At 48.0% G+C, this 12687-nt stretch overlaps 1 protein-coding gene across 1 annotated transcript in view; it reads left to right on the forward strand.

The window, feature by feature from the left end:
- Positions 1-253: 253 nt before the first annotated feature.
- Positions 254-12687, forward strand: part of spata20 (spermatogenesis associated 20) — a 113910-nt gene continuing 101476 nt past the window's right edge. Inside the window, exon 1 of the mRNA XM_080542612.1 lies at positions 254-353. The gene's annotated coding sequence lies outside the window, so the exon portion shown is untranslated. The remainder of the gene's footprint in view (positions 354-12687) is intronic.

The raw sequence follows: 12687 nt of genomic DNA on the forward strand, positions 1-12687 counted from the left end.
CAACTACCTACAGGTCCCGACCCAGAGGTTATGAACAGTGCCCTGTTGAAGCTGTCTGCTGCTGATGCAAGGCAGTGGAAATAACCTGAGTCACTCTGAGTCAAAACACCTGAGTCACTCTGAGTCAAATCACCTGAGTCACTCTGATCAGGCTTATGAAGCTATTGGATGAACATGTTCCGGTGGGCATGGACACGGTCTGACCCAGCTCGCATTTGGACTATCGCAGATTTGGCAGCACAGAATCGTCCCACTGTAGGCAGCAGCAGGGTAACCCTCACCCTCCCACTACCTCTGACCCGGGACACGTCCACACTCCTGAGTCCCGAGACGACCCGGTACAACTCATACAGGTAATGACCAGAACCACCAGAGAGTCAGAGATGTGTCAGCCGTGGAGCTCCGCTAGCCACTTTAGCTGCTAATAGTCGACTTGAACGTACTGCTGCTGTCAGAGAGTTGCTTTAGGTTAGGTTAGGGTTAGGGTTAGGTTAGGTAGCTGGTACCAGTGGCGCCGGCAGGATTCGATTTCATGGTACTCACAGAAACGTAACAAAACTAAATAGCGCAGACTAGCCTACAATATACATAGGTTGGATGATTGTTATGGAAGCATATAGCTGACTAAATTCAAATGCTAATGCGATATGAGATTGCAATTGCATGTTCCACTTTTGCATGCATTCTTTCAGACAATATTCAAATTCAAATGCAATTCTAATGATTTGCATTTTCATTTTCATGTACCTAATGCAAATCCATTTGACAAGTCATGCGCTGCTTTGTAGCTGACAAAATTCAAAAGTTCATTCTAATGTGCAAATGACTTTGCAATCCCAAAATAGCATATTCATTTGCCACTTTTGCCTGCGTTATTTGAGTCAATATTCAAATTGTAATGCAATAATGTGATTCGCAATTGCATTTACATGTTCGAGTAAACACATCCGCTTTGTAGCTGACAAAATTCAAACTCTATGCAATTCGGTGATACGCAATTGCATTGACATGTTCTAGGAAACACATCCGCTTTAAAGCTGACACAATTCAAACTCTCTATGGAATACGCATCCGGGTACTTTGCTCTCCCGTCATGTCCACACCCGTTTTTGGGTTTAATCCGATAAAATAAGAAAACCGTAGTGCTTTTTAGATATTAGGAGCCCAAATCCGATGGCCAGTTAGGCAAACTATTATATAGTGTCGTTGCCGATCAATGATCGGCGTCGTTAGCAGAGTCTTCTTCATATAGAAGATATGCTTTTAACCGTAAACTCAATGAACCGGGAGTTCACCCGCTGCTGCTCGCAGCACCGCTTGCTGCTGGATGAAACTCCCGTTGACAGCGGGGGGAGAGAATAGTTCTACCGGGGAATTAACTCCGCGCTGTGTCGACCGTGATAGGAGTGTAGTATCGACACCATTCAAATGGTTATGGATTCCCTGTCCTCTCCCCTATCCGGACACGTTTGAATTGTTATCCTAACCCACGGTAAATCACAGTTATTAACCCGCAAAGGGTGCCTCCGGGCACCGTCTTTGCCCGTGAATAACACCGGCTATGAAGGTGGTACAATCACAATACTCCTTTGCTAACTTCACCATCGGTATACGGTCATTTTGAGCCCTTAACCACCGCGCTGACACCCCGAGAAGATATGCTTTTAACCGTAAACTCAATGAACCGGGGGTTCACCCGCTGCTCTAAGCTGCAGCACGTCATGGAGGATATCAGCGGGGGGACAGACAATTTCTACCCGGGAATTCGCTCCGCGCTGTGTCGACCGTGATAAGAGTGTCGTATCGACACCATTCAAATGGTTCTAGATTCCCTGTCCTCTCCCCTCTTGGGACACGTTTGAATTTTTACCGTAACCCACGGTAAATCACAGTTATTAACCCGCAAAGGGTGCCTCCGGGCACCGTCTTTGCCCGTTAATAACACCGGCTATGAAGGGGGTAGAAACACAAGACTATGCTCCTAACTCCACCATCGGTATACGGTCATTTTGAGCCCTGAACCACCGTGGTGCCACCCCGAGAAGTGAACCGGGAGTAAACTCAATATACCGGGAGTTCAACATGCGTCAAGTGCTTAACTTCACCCCGAGCAGTGTCGACATCGATGGGTGTCTCCAATCGACTCCACTCAAAGTGATTTACGATCCCGCCCCTCTCCCCTGTCCGGACACATTTGAATTTTCACCGTAAGCCATCAACCACCCCGCTAGCACACCGGGAAGTAATGTTTCGAACCCCGAGAGCATGCATAAATGTCTATCCGAAAAGAGTACACTCTCCTCGGCCTCTGCACGCGCCTCTCCTCGGTAACGTGGAGGTACGAAATGCTTGCAGCACCGTGTATTCCCAGGCGGTCTCCCATCCAGGTACTAACACGGCCCAACCCTGCTTAGCTTCCGAGGTCGGACGAGATCGGGCGTATTATTATTTTTTTTGATAATTTGTTCAGTTGGTTATTTACATTATTCACAAAACACATACAGATACGATACGTAAATAACATAGTGAGACATGACAGACAGCACAACACAAAATGTGGGACAGACATAGAATAGACAAAAGACGACAACAAAAAAGACCAAGTAGCATACCAGGTCTTATCTATGCCTGGCAGCCCTTGGTCAAATCAGAAAAATCATAACATCAACATAACAAATAAGCCATACGCAAAATAATCCAAACAAAGAAACAATAAAGAATGCTACAACAAATAAAGAAATGATAAAACAATAAAGAATGATAAAGCAAAGGATACGACACATAAAAAAACGGGTGATTCATGACAGACAGCGCAAAAAGTGGGACAGACACAACCCTAACCCTAACCCTAAACCCTAAACCTAAACCAGAATAGACAAAACCAACATGAGACCAAGTAGCATACCAGGTCTTATCTATGCCTGGCAGCCCTTGGTCAACTCAGAAAAACCATAAAACAAACATAAACACTGACTCAAAACCAAACACATATACTAATCCTCTATATTAAAACCTAACATCCCTGATCCCGTAATAGTCACCAAAGTGCTATTATTGAGCAAAAAGTGTTTACAAAAATCTGCTTTCCCCAGTGTGTGCACTAACCTAACATCCTTTTTAAATAGTGACACAAACAAATCCCACACCCTGGTAACTTTCCCCTCATAATGTGCTACATTCCTCCTACATACAATTGCATACCTTACGTGACTCAACAAAAAAATTACCAAATCTACGTTCACTTCTTTCTTTTTTCCCACCACCCCAAACAATAACAATTCCTTCCATTCAATCTCATTCATGATGGTAACCACAGTGTACACTTAACAACCCCTTTACTTTCACAAATAAGACAGACAAACTTGGACATTCAACAAAAAAGTGGTCAAAATTTTCATCCCTCCCTTTACATACATCACATACCCTACCTACATTCCTATCCATTTGGTGCAAAACGACATTTGTGTAAACCCTATTGTGCCTAATCTTAAAATCATTGTGCTCACATTCTACGCTATTATATTTCACACCCAAATTTGCCCATACCTTTCCCACATCAAAACCTTCAAAAACCCTTTCCCACACCTTCTCTGACGCTGGCCTCACCAACCCATCACCGAGTAAATCCATGTATATCCCTTTTGTTTTCACATCCTCAAACTTGACCTCTAAACCTTTCCTTTCTACCCTTAATTCTACCATCCTTTTTTCCTCACCTGCCTCTCCCTGTCCTAACATTAAAGTTTTCCATTCCCTACTTATACTGTCCCTAATTCTATTATACACTCCTGCAATCCCACCTATTCTTATATCCCTATTCACTGCCCTTATTCTCCTGCTCTGTTTTGAAATTGTTCTCTGACACTAAATGTTTTACCTGTCTAAACCCTGCCTGTTCAAAGTGCTTACTAACTATCATCTTGCTATTGTACTTTATCTTGGGGTTGATTTAAAACCTTGTAGCGGACAATGCTATGATGTATGATGTACATAATTCACCTGTGTGTTTGGTTATGGGGAATTGTGTGCGGGCACTTTAACGCCGGTCACTGGGGTGTGACGTATGGGGTTACAGGTAACATATAAGGAAGTGTTGGGTGTTGCTATGGGCGCTATGTCTTCAGTTAAATAAACGCCGACACAGTCGGCTTTATACTGGCTCCAAGTCTCCGTTTCATTTGTACGCCCCAACTCCTACAGTGGTGACCCTGACGTCGCTTTGGGACGCTTTCCAAGGATTATATTGTTTTTGTTTTTTCAATTATGGATAACGCACCGGCTGCGATGAACGCTGTCGCTATGAAGTTGCCTGAGTTCTGGGAGAAACAGCCAAAAGTGTGGTTTGCTCAGACGGAGGCACAGTTCGTGCTTAAAGGAATTACCACGGACATTACGAAATACTACTATGTCGTCTCTGCTCTCGGGAGCTCTACAGCAGCCAGGGTTGTGAGTATTCTCGAGCAGCCTCCTGAGCACAATAAATATGGAGCATTAAAGGCGTACTTACTAGAGACTTTTACTTTAACTGAATCTGAACGTGCCCGCCAGCTACTCTCTCTGCCCGGCCTCGGCGATGCTAAACCCTCAGAGTTGATGGACTATATGCTAGCTCTTCTAGGGGATCATAGACCGTGTTTTCTTTTTAATGAACTATTCTTGCAACAGCTACCATTACAGGTTCGGGCTGCATTAGCTAATACCATTACTAACCATAGCCGTGCTTTGGCTAGAGAGGCAGATAAGTTTTTTTCTGTTGGTGTGCAACGGTGCAGCATGACGATTCGAGGTTCAGCCAGTGTTAACCCATCGTGGCCTGGAGACACAGTGGAGGTGGCCGCTGTGGGCCGACGGCAGCAGGACACAGGCCTGTGTTACTACCATGCACAATATGGCTCCAAAGCTAGGAGGTGCCGCCCCCCGTGCAACTTTGAGGCATCGGGAAATGCCAGGGCCGGCGCTCGATAGCTGCCATGAGTGTCGGCCGTTCAGGTAGCTTGTTGTTCATTACTGACACAGTTTCGGGACGGCGGTTCCTCTGTGACACAGGGGCTCAGCTGAGCGTCCTGCCTGCATCACGGATAGAGATCCAGAGCGATAAACATGGCCCCATTCTAGAAGCTGCCAATGGCAGCCCCATCCGCACGTTTGGGATGAGGAAAATACCACTGTGCTTCGGAGGACAGCGTTTTAACTGGGAATTTATTACGGCTACTGTGTACTCCCCTTCTTGGCGCCGACTTCCTCTGCGCTAATGGCCTTTTGGTGGACGTGAAGAACCGACGACTCATCAACGCAGAAACTTTTAGTTCCCTCGAATGTGCACTCAGTGGTACGGGCACGACAAGACTGTCTAGTGCTCTTTCTGCTGCTGATGTGTTTTCCCGCCTCTTAGCTGAGTTCCCGAGTCTTACGGAGCCCACTTTCTCGTCAGCCTCCACTAAGCATGGGGTTGAGCATTACATCGCCACTACTGGACCACCAGTCTATGCTCGTGCCCGGCGCCTGGATCCAGCTAAGCTCGACGTTGCTAAGGCGGAGTTCGACACCATGGAGCGGCTTGGCATTATTCGCCGGTCAAACAGCCCCTGGGCTTCTCCACTACATATCGTCCCAAAACCTGGTGGTGGGTGGCGTCCATGTGGCGATTACCGCCGTCTCAATGACATTACGACCCCTGACCGTTACCCAATCCCACACATTCAGGATTTTTCTGCCCGACTGGCGGGGAGGTTGGTGTTCTCTAAGGTGGACCTAGTTCGTGGCTATCACCAGGTTCCTGTCCATTCACAGGACGTCCCGAAAACAGCAGTGATCACCCCATTCGGCCTTTTTGAGTTCCTCCGTATGCCGTTCGGTCTTAAAAACGCGGCACAGGCTTTTCAGCGGCTGATGGACACCGTGCTTAGGGACCTGCCATTCCTGTTCGTTTATCTGGACGACATTCTTATCGCCAGCGCTTCCATGGCAGAGCATGTGTCGCATTTAAGAACTCTCTTTGAAAGGCTTAACCAGCATGGCCTGATCATCAATCCAGCCAAATGCCAGTTCGGACTGACGTCAATTGATTTCCTTGGACACCGCATCACTAACGACGGGGCAGTGCCCCTGCCCTCAAAAGTGAACGCTATCGTGGATTTTCCACGTCCACTCACAATCAAGGCCCTGCAGGAATTTTTAGGCATGGTGAACTTTTACCACCGCTTTGTTCCCCGAGCAGCCTGGTTCATGCGGCCCTTGTATGAGGCTCTTAAAGGCAAGACCGCCAAGCACATCATCGGCTGGTCGGTGGAGATGGACGATGCTTTCACTGGGACTAAGAGAGCTTTGGCTAGGGCAACTATGCTGGCACATCCCTCGCCGAATGCACCGATTGCCGTAACCACGGATGCTTCTGACTATGCAGTCGGGGCGGTGCATGAGCAGTGGGTGAAGGGAGCTTGGCAGCCACTCGCTTTTTTCAGCCGGCAGCTCCGCCCTAACGAACGTAAATACAGCACCTTCGATCGGGAGCTCCTGGGCCTCTACCTCGCCGTTCGGCACTTCCGTTTTCTGTTGGAGGCCAGGCCATTCACAGCTTTCGTGGACCATAAGCCGTTGACATTCGCGATGGCGAAGGTTTCAGAGCCATGGTCTGCCCGTCAGCAACGCCAACTGTCCTTCATCTCTGAGTTTACGACCGACATCCAACATGTTGCAGGGAAGGACAACCAGGTTGCTGACTGCCTCTCACGGGCGGTCGCCAGTGCGGTTCACCTGGGCATTGACTACGCCCGCATGGCAGGCGATCAGGCCTCTGACCAAGAGGCTCAGGCCCTCAGGACTGCTGTCACAGGGCTTAAGTTGGAGGACGTGGTCTTCGACGACACCGGGACCACACTCCTATGTGACATGTCCACTGGGCAGCCACGGCCCGTCGTGCCCCTTGAGTGGAGACGACAGGTTTTCGACGCTATTCATGGCCTGTCCCACCCAGGGAGGAAGGCTTCTCAAAAACTGGTGGCAGCTAAGTTTGTCTGGCACGGGCTTAGAAAGGACATTCAGAAGTGGGCAGATGCCTGTGTCATGTGCCAGCGTTCTAAGGTGCATCGACATAGGAAGGCCCCTCTGGCACATTTTTCAGTGCCGGAAAGGAGGTTTGATCATGTCAATGTGGACCTGGTGGGGCCTTTGCCACCTTCTCATGGGTTCACCTACCTCCTCACAATGGTCGACAGAACCACACGGTGGCCGGAGGCCGTTCCACTATCATCTACCACGGCTGCTGAGGTGGCTCGGGCGTTCGTTGGCACTTGGGTCGCCCGGTTCGGTGCTCCATCTGACGTCTCCTCTGACCGGGGGCCACAGTTCACGTCTGAGCTCTGGAGTGCGGTTGCCGGAGGCCTGGGGATGAAGCTACACCGCACTACCGCATATCACCCACAGGCCAACGGGTTGTGTGAGCGGTTTCATCGTTCTATGAAAGCTGCACTTCGGGCTAGCCTCAAGGACAGTGATTGGGTCGACAGGCTCCCGTGGGTCATGTTGGGCCTTAGGACCGCCCCTAAAGAAGACCTTCGGTCGTCATCCGCCGAGCTGGTCTACGGACAGCCGCTACGGGTTCCTGGGGATTTCGTCCCTAACGCCACGGTCCCTTGGTCGGCGCTCAAACAGCGAGCCGAGTTTTTGGATAAGGCCAAGGCTTTCGCACCTGTACCCACCTCACAGCATGGGCTACCCCAGTCATATATGCCACCCTGCCTGCGAACGGCAGAGTACGTGTTCATCCGCCATGACGCCCACCGAGGGCCATTTCAACCGCCCTATGACGGACCGTTTCGGGTTCTGGAGGCTGGAGACAAGGCTTTTCTGGTGGACATCGGGGGTAAGCCAGATTACATCTCAGTGGACAGACTTAAGCCAGCTCACGTGGATCTGGACCAGCCCGTGGGGTTGGCTCGGCCCCCGAGGCGGGGCCGCCCTCCAGCTATGCCCCCACGCCACCGCAAAGCCTCTAAAAAAACACCTGCTGTCCCTCATAAGCAGACCCCTGTTGAGCTTTCAGTCCCTGCTCCGGTTTTACGGAGCCGTTTTGGACGGGTGATCCGGGCCCCGCAATGGTGACTGTTCTCAATTATGGTGAATTCTGGGGGGAGGTCTGTAGCGGACAATGCTATGATGTATGATGTACATAATTCACCTGTGTGTTTGGTTATGGGGAATTGTGTGCGGGCACTTTAACGCCGGTCACTGGGGTGTGACGTATGGGGTTACAGGTAACATATAAGGAAGTGTTGGGTGTTGCTATGGGCGCTATGTCTTCAGTTAAATAAACGCAGACACAGTCGGCTTTATACTGGCTCCAAGTCTCCGTTTCATTTGTACGCCCCAACTCCTACAACCTCATCTTTCCCTACACACTTGTACCTTACCTGCTCTAAATATTTCCCCCATGCCTCAAACACCTCTCTATAAAACAGTGACATTCCCTCATACCGTGGTTTATTAAAAACCATTAAAAGACCATTCACACCACCCCCCCCATATCTGTGCAAATAATCCTCAAAGAAACCCATCCAACAATATTCATCCCTACCATACAAAACTTTTTCACAATTTTGACCCTAAGTGCCCTTTTCTTCACCTCTATATCTATCAATTTTAACCCCCCATTCTTATAACTATTTATTAACACCCTGTGCCTAATTAGTGCCTGCTTGCTATCCCATAAAAAACTATTTATCACCCCATTCAATTCTTTCGTGACCCACAAAGGTAAATCTAGTGCACTCAACACATGGTTCACGTTTGATAGGATCAGGCAGTTTATTACCGTCACTTTCCCCCTTAGTTTCAGTTTTCTCCTTCTCCATGAATTCAGTGTTTGTTTCACCCTGTTCAAAATCCCTGTCCATGTTACATCCCTTGCTTCTTTTTCATTCACACCCACATTCACTCCTAGCACTTTTATCATTCCTTTTGCCACTTTCAAAGGTAAATCACATTCACTCATGTCTACACTCCCTACACACAGTATTTCTGACTTCTCTACATTCATTTTAGCCCCTGATGCTTTCCCATATACTTCTAATAACTTGACTACTCTCTTCACACTATCTACGTCCCTAACTGTTATGTTTGTGTCGTCTGCATACTGATGTATTAAACTCCTCCCACCCCCTGGAATATGTATACCCTGAATGTGTTTGTCTGATTTTAACAACGTCGCCAGTGGCTCTGCTGTAATGCTATACAGCAGACTGGACAACGGACAACCCTGCCTAACTGATCTTTCTAAACTAAAACTATCTGTCAAAACTCCACTACACTTTACCCTACTCTTTGCACAACTATACAGTAACCTAATCCACTGAACTATCCTCTCCCCAAAACCAAACTTCTCTAACGTCCTAAACATAAACTCATGCTCTACTCTATCAAAAGCTTTATTGAAATCTACACTCAACACTATCCCTCCCTCTTCCTTCATGTGTTTCACTGTATCCCTGACTGACCCTATTGTATCCGCTATATCTCTCCCTGGTATGCTATACGCCTGAGTCGATGACACTATGGACCCTACTACTGACTTAATCCTATTGGCTAAAATCTTCGCTAACACTTTGTAATCTGTATTCAATAAACTAATCCCTCTGTAATTCCCTAACTGTAACTTACTACCCTTCTTGTATAATAAAGTAATTAACCCTGTTGCCATCGACTCACTAACCTTCTCTACCCTTTCCATTTCCTTATAAACCTTCAACAAAATCTTACTAAGCACTGCACTAAAACACTTGTAGAATTCACCTGGTAAGCCATCAGAGCCCGGGCTTTTGCCATTATTTGAGCTCTGAATGGCTAAGGTGACCTCCACCTCTGATAAATCCCTATCACACCCTTCCCTGTCACTATCCGCTAACCTATGCTCAACTGTCCCTAAAACTTCTCCTACACTGTCATTGTCTACACTACCTTTTTTGAATAAATTCTCATAATACTCCTGCACTGTCTCCAAAACCCCTACATAGTCCTTTACTATCTCCCCTTTCTCATTCTCTATCTCTTCTATGTATGTTTTCCCCTGCTTCTGCTTCTCTAACCCTAAAAAGAACGCTGTGCATTTCTCCCCTTCTACTGTATACTGTGCCCTACTCCTAACTATAGCCCCTCTACACTTCTCCTTTTCATACGCTTCTAATTCCCCCCTAATCTCCATGTATTTCCCTACGCTTCTATCTGGGTCCCTGTCTATTTCTTTTAGTTCCTCATCCATCCTCCCTCTCAATACACTTTCTTTTCTCTTTCTATCCTGACCTCGTTTTCTACAATAACTAATGCTTAACTGTTTTACCTGTCTCTTAACACACTCCCACCATTCACACACATTCTCTTCATACATTCCATACTTCATTCGCTCACTAATATGCCCATTCACCATATCCCTATACTCACTCTCCCCTAATACCCTCGTGTTCAAACACCACACACCCCCCCCTTTCCCTGTGTGCCTACCCCCTAAGTGAAAAGTGATTGCTGCGTGATCGCTGTACCCTGTGAATTTGTGTTGTATATCCCCTATTTCCTTTTCTATCCCCTGTGACACTAAACATAAATCTATTCTACTCTGCTTCAAAACCCCACTAACTACCTGTCTTCTCGAAAACTCTCTCTTGCTTGTGTTCTTAACTCTCCATACATCTATTACATTTCTCTGCTCTATCATTTCTAATAACCCTCTCCTAGCTGAATCTGTCTTAAAACTATCTACTCTATAAACATCCATCTTAGTGCAAAATACATTAAAGTCACCCACCAAAATACAATTCCCTGTGCAGTGCAAGCCCAGTTCTACAAAAAAATCCCTCTTTTCAACCTCTCTATTTGGTGCATACACATTAATTAATCTAAACATAACATTATTTATATTAAATTCTATCCCTATTACCCTACCCTTCCCGTCATTCAAAACCTCTCTTACATTCTCTACCCTATTCTCTTTAATTAATATCGCTACCCCACATGATTTATTTGTCCCATTATTTGTAAACAGCATACCCCTCCATTTCCCCTTGATTTCTGTCATTTTTGTGTCTGTCCACTTTGTCTCCTGCAGTACCAGAACATCAGACGTGAAAGTCACCAGCACCTCCTCCAGCTTCTCCATGTTATTGAGCCCATTGATGTTTATGGAGGAAAGCGTGACCATTGAAAACAAGTGTAGGAGGATAAATATGTTTACTGCCATTTTTTATTTCATTTCTTCTTTCCCTCCGCGTTCTGCTGCTTTGATTTGCGCTTTAGTTTCCCCTCTAAAAGCGCCCTCTTCCTCCCTCCCACTATCGTCAACAGCTCAGACTCGTCTTGCTCCCCGCACCCATCGTCACTGTTTGTTAACATCTTTTCAGATGCTTTCGGGGGGGGGCTTACGGATACGGCCCCTCGTATCCGTAAGTTCATGGGGGTTCCCTCCTTTGATTTGTTGCCTGCCTCTTGTGCTTCTTTCGGGCGCACGACTCTCGGGGGCAAAGGCTCTTGTTGGGAACCTCTCCCCCCGGTCGTCTGTGCGCTCCCTTGCAACTCCGATGCCTGGGTTACCCCCATAAAGCTGTCGAGGCTCGACCCCATGCCCCCCATCCCACTCTCTCCTGTCAGTCCCGACCACCTCGTACTCTGAGTCTCTGACACAGTCTGAGCTGTCAACGATACTCCCTCCTCCATCCCCTCTTCCTCCTCTCCCTCGCTCTTCTCTTCCTCCTCTCCCTCGCTCTTCTCTTCCTCTTCTCCCTTTCCCTCTCCCTTCTCTCCCTCTCCCTTCTCTTCCTCTTCCCCCTTTCCCCCCTTCCCTTCTTCCTCCCTCTGTCTAAAAACAGTGGATGGACTCGTCACTACTTCCTCCTCCTCCCTACACTTACATTGGGATTCCAGGTCCCCACACCCCCTGCACTTGTTTTCAAAAGTCGCGCATTCCCTCGCATAATGCCCGCTGAGCCCACACCTTCTGCACTTGAACTCGGGACATTCCCGTAGGATGTGCCCTGGCTGCAGACACATCCTACACACCTTCACCTGTCTGTCATGAATCACCCGAAAGAAATCAGACCCATTGTCCGTCTCGAACTTGGTCGAGTACGGCAGTGATTTTACAACATCATTAAATTTCACTTTTACAAACCGTGTTCCTTCGCATATGCTGGTCCCCGGCCACATCCTCCTCTTTATCGGGGAGACCGCTTGCACCCCCCAGTCCGTTAATTTCCGGAGAATGTCCCCGTCCTTGGTGTATACCGGCAGTCCGATGAAGGAGACCACCATTTCGTCCCCGCACAACTCCCTCGCCATGACCCTCGTCTCCTTGATCTTGAAGCCGTCGAGCAGCCTCTCTTTCCCCTTCGGATGGCTCATCGTGATCTCATATTTGTTCAAACCGATATAGCGACAGCCCACGACGAGCCCGCACACCTCCTTCGTCGCCCGGAGCAGCGCCATCATGGTCACCTTCTCCTCGCCGACCAGCTCCACCGCCACCGTCAACTCCTTGCTGTAGGCTGGCTCCTCTCTCTCCTCTCTCCTCTCTCCCTCTCTCTCCTCTTTCTCCGCTTGCGCCCTCGCTTCCGCCGCCTGTTTCTTCCTCGCTATTCTCTCTCTCTCCTCTCTCACTTCATCTCTCACTTTCTGTCTCTCCATCTCCTCTCTCTTTCTCTCCTTCTT

The sequence above is a fragment of the Nansenia antarctica genome (assembly GCF_963989245.1).
Source record: "Nansenia antarctica genome assembly, chromosome: 11".
In the NCBI taxonomy this organism is placed as follows: Eukaryota; Metazoa; Chordata; class Actinopteri; order Argentiniformes; family Microstomatidae; genus Nansenia; species Nansenia antarctica.